Raw genomic sequence first — 9,926 nt, 5'->3', positions numbered from 1 at the left:
ATATAATAAAAAATAAAATAGTGGTACTCGTGGTGTTTATATAACCATAATGGGATCCAGTAAGTAATATGACCTTTAAATTAGCATGAACTATGGATTGATGAACAATACTATTTTACTATTGCTACAGTATTTTTATTCACACTGAGGTTTCTTTTTGGTGCTCTCTGAGAGGCTTTTTGATATTGTTTAAAAGGAGACCTCAAGTATGAATCAAAGAGCTTGTTGCTGCCTTCCTGCCCTTCTCCTCCTCCTCTTTTTAACTGAGGATGCAGCTGAGCCCGGCTTCTGCACATCCCTCCCAGGAGATCTAGTGAATTAGGTAGCTCAGTGTGTGCCGGCATGGCTTTTGCTCTTCAATGACATAGGTCTAGAATCTGGCTGCACTGACAAGAACATGATCAGAGAGCAATAAAGCCAGCTGTATTCCCTGCACTGTTCCATTTTCTTAAGTAACTGACATGTACAGCTTGTTGCAGCAGGAAGAGTCAATGAGCAGTGTATCTGATGTTAATAAATGTATTTGTCATTAAGTGGCTGTTGTAATGCATTAGTTGTTTGCCTTTCTCAATGCACTTTCATCCTTCACTGTAATGCCAACACTAACGTGTAATTTGTCTCAGAGATTCACATTGCTTGCTATAGGTATGCAAGCCTCTGAGATCCGGTAACTGTTTCCACAATTGATAAAAAAAAAGCATCTATTCGGTCCATTTCACTTATGTCTGCAAACTTTATGCAGACCTGACACACAGAAGGCAAATTATTTTATAAACCTTTTCATTCATAATTATTCTTCACCTTGATTTGTAATTGTTTGTCAAATATGCATTATACTTGGACATATTTATGAGACCTACCTTATGCACAGGCATTCTTATAGTTTGCTCATACCTAAAAATGTTTGGTGATCATTTTCTATTATTTTCTGTGTGGAACGTGTGCTTTGGAAGTAAGTTGCAAGGTCAAATGGTAGTGTGATCTGCTGCTTATATCACTGTAAAAGGAGCCAATATTTTCTAAGTTCTAACTCCTTCTGTCCTTAACTTTATTTGTGATCTTCTTAGGCAAGCCATATTATTATACCTTATCATATTTGAAAGTGCATAGCACTTCTTTCTTTCCGGATGTTCTCACTGACTTTTAATTGTACATACTCTGCTTGAAAGGTAATTTCACACAAGCATCTAAAGTACACTGAAATCCTTTCTTGTTAAAAAGGAATAAGAAAAGTCAAAATAGTGCTTTTGCTTGTTTGTATTAATAGAATTATACCAGCTTAGACAAAAATATTATTCTGCTCCTCAGAGAAAAGAAAGACTTTTCTAAAAGTCCTTAATTCCAATCCTTCTCTGCATCCATCAGTTCTCTATGTCCCCTCTTGTTATCTGTGCTCCAAAATATCCTGCCTTTTCTCTGTTCCCTTTCTTTTTCACTTACTCCTTTTTCTGTAAATATGTCCAGTCACCCTACTTTGTTTGAGTGTTCTCCCCATCACGGTCTGCTAAATTGTAAAGGCAAAAACAATCTACCTGCTTTTGAACCAACAGATTGCAGATGAAGAGGCTGGAGGTCAGACTTTGAGAATGGAGTGACTCTGAATAATGGAAAGTGAGCAAGGCAGAAGATTTAATGAAAGTCTAAAATTAGTCTGAAAAGGCATTCTCATCACATTCAGAGCTAGAGGGCTAATCTGAGTAAACCCAGAAGTGACTTGTGAGATCTTGAATCCAGAAGTAAGTGTATTTGTACCTGTTGAGGTGAAATCTTGAAGTTCTGTATATTGGATGACGTGATCTGGACCGGATCTTGCATTGTGATTATTGTGCCTGACTTTGCTTACATGTTTGAACCTGAACTAATGGTTGTCCCTGAGGGAAGGGAAGCTGTGCTGTCTGTGTTCTGCAAAATGTAAGCCAGGATATACGGTATATGTTTTCTGTTCGGTGCCTACTTGAAATAACACTTTGTTTTCAACTCTAAACAAAGTGAGTCAAATACTGCATTGGCCGCCAACCTAACACAGATGAATATATGGCTACAAAAAATGAAAAACAGAGAAAAAAATTGGAATAATTAAAACTCTATGTGATAATCTGTTCCAATATAAATGAGTAAGCAGTAAACATACCCTAAAATCTAAAGCAAAACATGGAAATCTAAAGATTGAATACAGAAGAGTGTTCGGACCTTAACTAAGCAATGCACATCTCTGAACCATATGCAAGTTTATGGAGGCACTGATAGACAAACATAAATAACAATACTGGAGGGAAATAGGACGGAATATGTTGTAATATCAGTGTAAGATATATAACTGTCTAATAGACTAGTGTAAACCTATTTCACACAAGTAGCATCAAAGATGAATACTGAGTGGATGCTCATGCTTCTGTCTAAATCATGTAGCATTATATGAAATAAGCTTGGTTCCCTTGGTTATGATGATTGTAACCATCAATCAAAATCTCCAATTCAAAGGTTATGCCACAAGAATAAACAATACCCTGGCCCTGTGGTTTGAATTCCAATGAGGCAGTAACAAGACTGCAAAATGATTTAACATAAATTTAATGGGGCCAATTTTCAAAGAATTACATGGGAGTCATGCACATAAAATCGGAATATATGTGTATAGGTAGCCCTTTAGTATGATAAGTGAATGTTCAGATGGTCAAAAGACCTGCGTATTTCTATGTGAATAAAAAAGAGCTAGGCCAATGGAAGCACTAGGCGGACTAAGTAGCCATCTAGAGCTCCACAGGTCTGGGAGCGGCAATCACATGGCTTCTCCTACTTCCTACCTCTGCAGCCCAGACGAGGAAGTGGTGGGTCCATGTGCTTGTGTGAGATCATGTGTGTATGTGAGAGAGCATGTATGTGTGACAGAGAGACAGCATGTGAGAGAGTATGTGTGGGTAAGAAAGTGATTATGTATATTGGAGAGTCTGTATGATAGAGAAAAGACAGCTTGAACATGGCCCCATCTCCTTTTCCATCCTCCTTCTCCCTCCCATCCCCACACTAATCCACAACAATCTCAGGGTGACTGAAAATCCAGGTATGGAGAGTAAGGGATTTTTTAATCCTTATATTGTTTTAAGGATTTGGAGTTATTTGACCTGTCTGCTGTTTTGAAATATTTTATTGGTGTTTTAGAAGTTTTAAACATTTATTTATGAGATTTTAATTATTAGATGTTATTTTCTTGAGCTGTTTTTGAAATATTCCTTTTATTAGTATAGTTTTACTATTATGATGTTTTATATTTCTTGATTTTATGTTTTATGTTGTTTGAGGAATAATGATGATTCTTTTTTTCCATTGCATTGTATACAGAGTCTGGTTTCTTTTGGCTTCTAGATCAGGTTTTGTCTGTACATTTTATGGATTCTCTATAGTCTCTTTATTCTGTATTTGGTGAGGGTCATTCTATGTTCTGCATGTGTGACCAAAGGGAGTTATTCTGCTAGCATGTAGTTTCTGTATAGCAGCTTAGCTTGCTCTGTTTCCTATTAGGAGGTGCAGCCTGTGTATTATTTACAATATTTCCCTTTTCAAAGGTAGCATTGCTTCTGTCTGAGTGCTAGCAGCTAGTGCTATTTTAAATGTCTACAATATTGTAACTCAAAGGCTGTATGTAAGAGTCTGTATGCTGTGCTATACTGTGTAGGGGTCCTACAGACTGCTTTTGGGAGCACTGTAAGCTGAGATCATTGAAGGGTGTAGATGTTTGATGAACAATGCACCCATAATACACGTGTGCATACACAATTAATGGAATGCAAAGATCTATGCAGATTATGCTCCACCATTCTTATGATGTTTCAAGTTGATTTATGAGTGCATCACTCATCATTGATAGCCCTATTGCTTCTTTTAATCTATTGGTAGATTGTTCATTGCTACTATTCTGGAGATGCTAGAATAAATGGAATAGAGGGATGGCTAGGGGAGTCAAGTTCAGGGTCAATGGTAGCAGATTTATTTTAATTTATGCAAAAGTTGGGAGGGTCAGGTTTCCAATCTTAAGTGTCCAGTCCTGGTCTATGGAAAAGTTGGCAACCCTGGTCGGGAGAAAGAAGGCCTATGGGCCTATGCCCCGGATAATTGAAGTACCTAGCAACCAGAAAGCATCTGAACCCCAGTAAACCTCAGAAACATAGAAGCAAGATGACAGAAAAAGACAATATGTACTATGTAGTCTGCCTATCTATGCCAAATGCTCAGCTCCATAATCTTTACCACTCCTTCAGAGATACCCTGTTCTTGACCCATGTTTTCCTGAATCACATACTGCCCTTGTCTCCATTACTTCCACTGAGAGACTGTTCCACACATATCAAATATGTGAAAGAAGAGATTTTGAGAAGAGGGAAAAACAGACCAAAAGCACACACAGTTCTAATATCTGCCAAAAATGCTGACATCAGAAGGTGCCTCAGCCAGTTCTAGTACATCCCCCTCATTGACACTAGGGAGGCAAATTTCTAGAAGGACAGTGACACTGGTGTGCTCAAGATGAAGAAAAATAAAATATTAAAGTTATTTTTACCTTGTATTGGAGGCACCCCTGACAATTTCATTCCTGTGTAACCCACTTTTTAAGGACCTTTCAGAATGCAGAGGCACACAGTTGTCTCTGGTGCCAATTTTATTCTCAACCCTCTTTCCCCACTAGTTAACACAGTCTACCTGGCCACCGGGGTGTCTGGGTTCTTTCAGCAGGAAGGAGGATAATCTTCCAGGGCCCTAGGCTCACAAAGTGGGAACTCCACACAGTCTCTTACTCTTTCTGAGGATGCAGCTTCCCATGTATTCACTCTTAGATGTCCTTGCTTCTAGGTTTCGTTGGCTCAGAAGAAACAGGCTGAATGAGGTGTTAAAAAAAAAGTTTACTTTAACTAAGAATACTTCAAAGTCCAATTTGCAAAATTAAATTCTCAGAAGATCTTTATACTGAACAAAAAGTTCCAAATGCCTTTTCTCAGTGCTGTCCTACTGAGTCAGTGACGTTTTGTTTGGAAACCCTAAGACTCCCACTCTGGAAGTTAGGGAGCAAGCTCTTGGAAGAGCAAGGATCTTCTATCTTTCTATGAAGTTGAACTCCCAAAGCTGAGCTTCTGGTGACAAAAAGCCCCAATACAAAATAATTAAAGTATAAAAGAAAAAAAAAAAGCAACGTGTCCTCCCTCTGGGTGGGCAGGAATGGTGGTTCAAAGATCCTTCCCAAAAGAACTAGAACCACCTCTCAAAAAATACTAATTTTTTTTTTCCATCCCAGGGCACTGCTACCCTCTTGAGTCTCTACAGCAAGGACAAGCAACTTCTTATCCTACCCTGTCACAGACAGATCTCAAAGCACTGGTCTGAAGGATAAAACTCACAGCAAAAAGATACATTCTTCCCAAATCTTGTTTTATCTTCCCAGAACGAATCCTCCTAGATCCATGATAAGGTCGTCAAGGAGAGAACCCTTTCCCCTTTAAGAAACAGGCTATGGGGCCTGAAGTTAGGGACTCTTTTTCTCTTCCACCCACTTCCAAAAATAAAGCAACAACCACACCTCTGCACTTGTACAGCAGCATTTTATATGGATATGAGGACCAATTCCGATTAACCTTAAAGAGGAATCTGAAAGGGATGGTCTGCAAAGTGCGAAAACCTACCTAAACTTTACTGAAACAATTTTAGATAATGAGGGATGCAAAGGATCCCTACACCTGTATTAAAGGATTTTTGGGAAAACAAAAGAAAGTTTGGGCCCCTGCAATATACTACATTGACCTGCAAGAAAGGAAAAGAGAAAAAACTATGTTATAGTAAAATAAGGTAATTGGGTGAAAAAAAAATCATTTTGAAATACCTTAGTTTTTAAACATTTAGATGTATGATTTAAATATTGAATATTTTTGCTTTTGCTTTAAAATAAGTACTTACCTAGAAGCTATGCTTCTGGACGTCCATATTCAAAACCAAAAGGAAAAATGGAGGAAGAAAACACCCTTAGAATGTATATAAAAATATATATACAAATATGTGCAAAAGATGTCCTCCCATTAAAACAACATACAAAATCCTATTGAATATAAAGGAGCTGATATCAGTAAACATGTCTGTGCTCAAAGTGTAATCCACAATCTCTTTGCTGCATTGGGCTACAAACTGCATCAGGCAAGAGCACCATCAATCACATCCTTTACTAGTTCCCACCTACTTCCCTAATTATTGATAATATCTTTATTAAAGAGCTATTAAAAATGTTTTTGTAAATTTTTTAAAATTAGCTTCTTGCACATTAATATCAAAAACACAAATTATAAACTGACTGCCTGTGTACTCCAAGTACACCTCATGAGTTATGTGGCTATGCTCTCCAAATGTATATCACTGACTCTATCACCATTCATTTTAAAGGAATCCCAGCATTGTTCTTGCTTTTCAAGCAATACCCAACATTGCCAATGTTTTGGTGCTCAATCACTCCTGTATCAGGAGTACTGTCTGAAAGCTAAATAAAGGCACAAAAATATCAGTTGGCGAACATTTATAACCATATAAAACCCTTAAAAATTGCCAACTCCTGGAAAAATATACATATCTGGTCAAACCCTGTCCTGCTTACCTTACTAAAATAAAAGTTGTTTCCTGCACATGTACCACTACAGCTACGACATTTAGGCCTGAATTCACTATTCTCGCAGAGAATAGTGAATCATATGGTACCGGGGGGTGGGAGGGAAAAGCGGGGGGGCGGGCCTGCGAAAGCCGACAGCCATCACACCACTGTGGTGCGCTGGCTGCTGGCTTTCGCACCAAATGACTACACCATAAAAGGTGTAGTTATTCGGTGCGAAACTGGCAGCGATAAGGGTCCTTACCTTTCGCCGCCAGCGATGTCTCCGCAGCGTCGGCCCTGGTGCCACCCCAACTCCTCCTCTTCCGGGGCCAACTCCGCCCTGATTTAGGTGTCGCACGCGAAAAGTCCCTTTTCGCATGCGATTCCTTTAGAGAATGACCCCCTTAAAGAGCTCACCATCATACTAAAGAAGCCAATAGGAACTTGATACATCAAAAGAAATAATACATACCAAAAGCACACCAATAAAATCACAAAAAAACTGACCAATCCACCTCCTTGTTAAGGCCACAAGGAGAAACTGTGTGTAATCTGAAAATCCATTTTTGTTCATGTTAAACAAAACACCCATCAAGATCACCCATGCATATGTTTCCTTTCAATTATTCTAATATGGAAAATCTCAAGTCATTAAAATGGGGTCCTGTAAGCAAACAATGCTCAACAGGAGATGCCTCTGAATGCTGAGAATTGATAGTATTCCCATGCTCAATCAAACAAGTATGTAAACTTCTCTTAAATCTTACAGATATACAATAAGTCGCACAAACATGAAATTATGTATACCAAAAAAATCGATGCAGAGGTAGTACATACTCTTTGCCTAAAAGCCCTCAATTTAGCAAAACAAAAAAATTGTGTTTGAATGTGATTGGGGCATGCTGAGCAATGTCTGTATACAAAATAACCAACCTTAGACTCAACATTATTGTCCAAAGTCGCCTGTTGTATAAATGATAGAATAGACTAATTGGTCTCTCAAATTTCAGCCCTCAAGCAAAACATGGTAAGTCCCTAAAAATAGAGTTGAATTGCAACACATTCCAGTGTTTCTTTATACTCTTTTGTACCCTATCAATATGGGGAGAATAGGGGAGAACATAGGTTGTGCATGATATAGGAGGCCGTTGTAAAGGCTGTAACAAGAGATCCCTATTGTTCCATCATGCTCTCTCCATCTCCCTAGTGACCAATATTAATGGATATCCTCTATCTAAAAAATGTGACCACATCTCATGGGCTCCTGCTTTGAACTCAGCTATTGATGAACATAGCTATCATAACATCAAAACTGGCCAAAGGGGATACTGTTACAAAATGGATTGAAGATGGCAACTATTATATCTTAGCACAGTTTTCCTGTTGATAGGTTTTTGATAGATAGGAAAACATATTTTCATCAATTAATGAAATATTGATATCCAAAAAAGGCAAAGAAGTATAACTAATTACAGAAGAAAATTGTAAATTAACATTACACATGTTAAGCCATGGAACAAAATCATTATTTATTATTTATTTATTTTGAGTTTTTCTATATCGGCATTCACGATGGGAATCGCATCATGCCGGTTTACAATTAACAAGGTGTGACAAAGGTAATATAATAAGAACATTAACAGGTGCTAAAAGAAAAAGTAGCAGTTACAATAAAACAGGGACATAATACAACTTGGAACTTGGATATAATACAACTTAGATCCATACCCCCTACCCACAAAACCAAGATATAATCGATGAATCAACACCATAACTTAATATTATACACAAATGGACATTGGGGCAGTCAGATCTTTTTCAAGATTACCCATATACAGACTTGCAACACTGGGAGCCATCAAGGCTCCCATCACTGTTGCTTTAATTTGTTTGAAGTACTAGCCATCAAACATAAAACAATGTAAGTGCTATTGCTGCTAAATCACAGATATAAGTGGTGGGAGTGTATGATGAAGATAGTCTAACATTGAGGACTATTAACAGAATATCTCACACAGTGTCTTGAGGGATGCTTTTATTTAGAGATACAATGAAAAGCGTCTCTAACTGCAGCCTCTGAAAGGGACCATGATATTGTTGCAAGGTATTAATAATATCACTTGAGTCCCAAATGTACAATGGTAAACATGGGACTAGCGGAGATCAAAAAGTGTCTACAAAAATAGATAGCAGTTCAAGCAGGAATCCCTTTGCCAAAATAATCGGTTGACCAGGTGGTTGATTTAAAGTTTTATGTATTTTAGGAAGATGTTAAAAAAACAGGAGTGGTGGGATAAGAAACCAATAAAAAACAGAATTCTCTTTGAGGAATCCAACCATGAGGTGTACTTGGAGTACACTTATATGTACAGTCAGGTATAATTTGTGTTTTTTATATTAATGTGCAAAAAGCAAATTAAAATGATTTAAAAAAAATTACAAAAATGTTTTTTGAATGGTTCTTTAATAAAGAGCCCGTGACTCCATTAGGGAGCAGGGCACAATGTGGGCGGGGAAGACAAGGTGGGTGAGAGCAGGAAGACGGGGAAGGGAGGGGGGCGGTGCCTGGATAGAAAAGAGGAAGCACGGTGTATACAACCCCCTTTTTTGGCCAGGCACCGCCGGGAGGGTTTTGTTTTACCTTACCTTACAAGCTAGAGATCGGCTGGTCTCTTGGTAATTGCTCCAGTGTCTTTCCTCAGCGCGGGCGGCTTTCTTCTACTGCCGATGCAACTTTTTTCTTTTACTTTCACTTTCGCCACAAGCAGCAGCTTGGAGGCTGCTGTCTCCTTTTGGTTTTGTTTTCAGCGGCCGAGAGATTTGAGGTGCAGGAAGCTTGTCCGACTCGGTGGCATCGCAGGGAGCCTACTCCTTTCAGCAACAGTGGCACAGTACCCCCCTTTTTCCAGCAGAGCTCAGGCAGCCTGTCTGGCCCCGTGGCAGCGCAAAAAATCTTCATCTCCGCAGCAGAACAGACAGGAAAGGAGAAAAAGCCCCATAAGCAAAACTCATGGTACTCAGAAAACTTAAACCACTACTAACTCAAAGTGACTTCCAAACAATACTACAGGCACTAATTTCTCCAGCATGGATTACTGCATCACCCTTATGATAGGACTACCTAATACAACATTAAGACCACTGCAAATACTCCAGAACACAGCAGCTAGAATACTAACTGGAAAAAGAAGGAGGGACCATATAACTGAAACCCTAGCAGAATTACATTGGTTACCTATTAAACACAGAATTAAATACAAAACCCTATGTACCATTCACAAACTAATTTACGATGATAAATCAGACT

The 9,926-nt window shown here is 38.6% G+C and overlaps 1 long non-coding RNA gene across 1 annotated transcript in view; it reads right to left on the bottom strand.

The window, feature by feature from the left end:
- LOC115096141 overlaps positions 1-9,346 on the bottom strand; it is a 37,128-nt gene extending 27,782 nt beyond the window's left edge. The window contains exons 1-2 of the long non-coding RNA XR_003857993.1: positions 9,266-9,346; positions 4,791-4,870 (exon numbers count right to left, since the gene is read on the bottom strand). This is a non-coding gene — a long non-coding RNA (uncharacterized LOC115096141). The remainder of the gene's footprint in view (positions 1-4,790; positions 4,871-9,265) is intronic.
- Positions 9,347-9,926: the final 580 nt, after the last annotated feature.

The sequence above is a fragment of the Rhinatrema bivittatum genome, chromosome 7 (genome assembly GCF_901001135.1).
Source record: "Rhinatrema bivittatum chromosome 7, aRhiBiv1.1, whole genome shotgun sequence".
NCBI classification, from domain to species: Eukaryota; Metazoa; Chordata; class Amphibia; order Gymnophiona; family Rhinatrematidae; genus Rhinatrema; species Rhinatrema bivittatum.
This window is presented reverse-complemented; position numbering and strand designations above follow the sequence as displayed.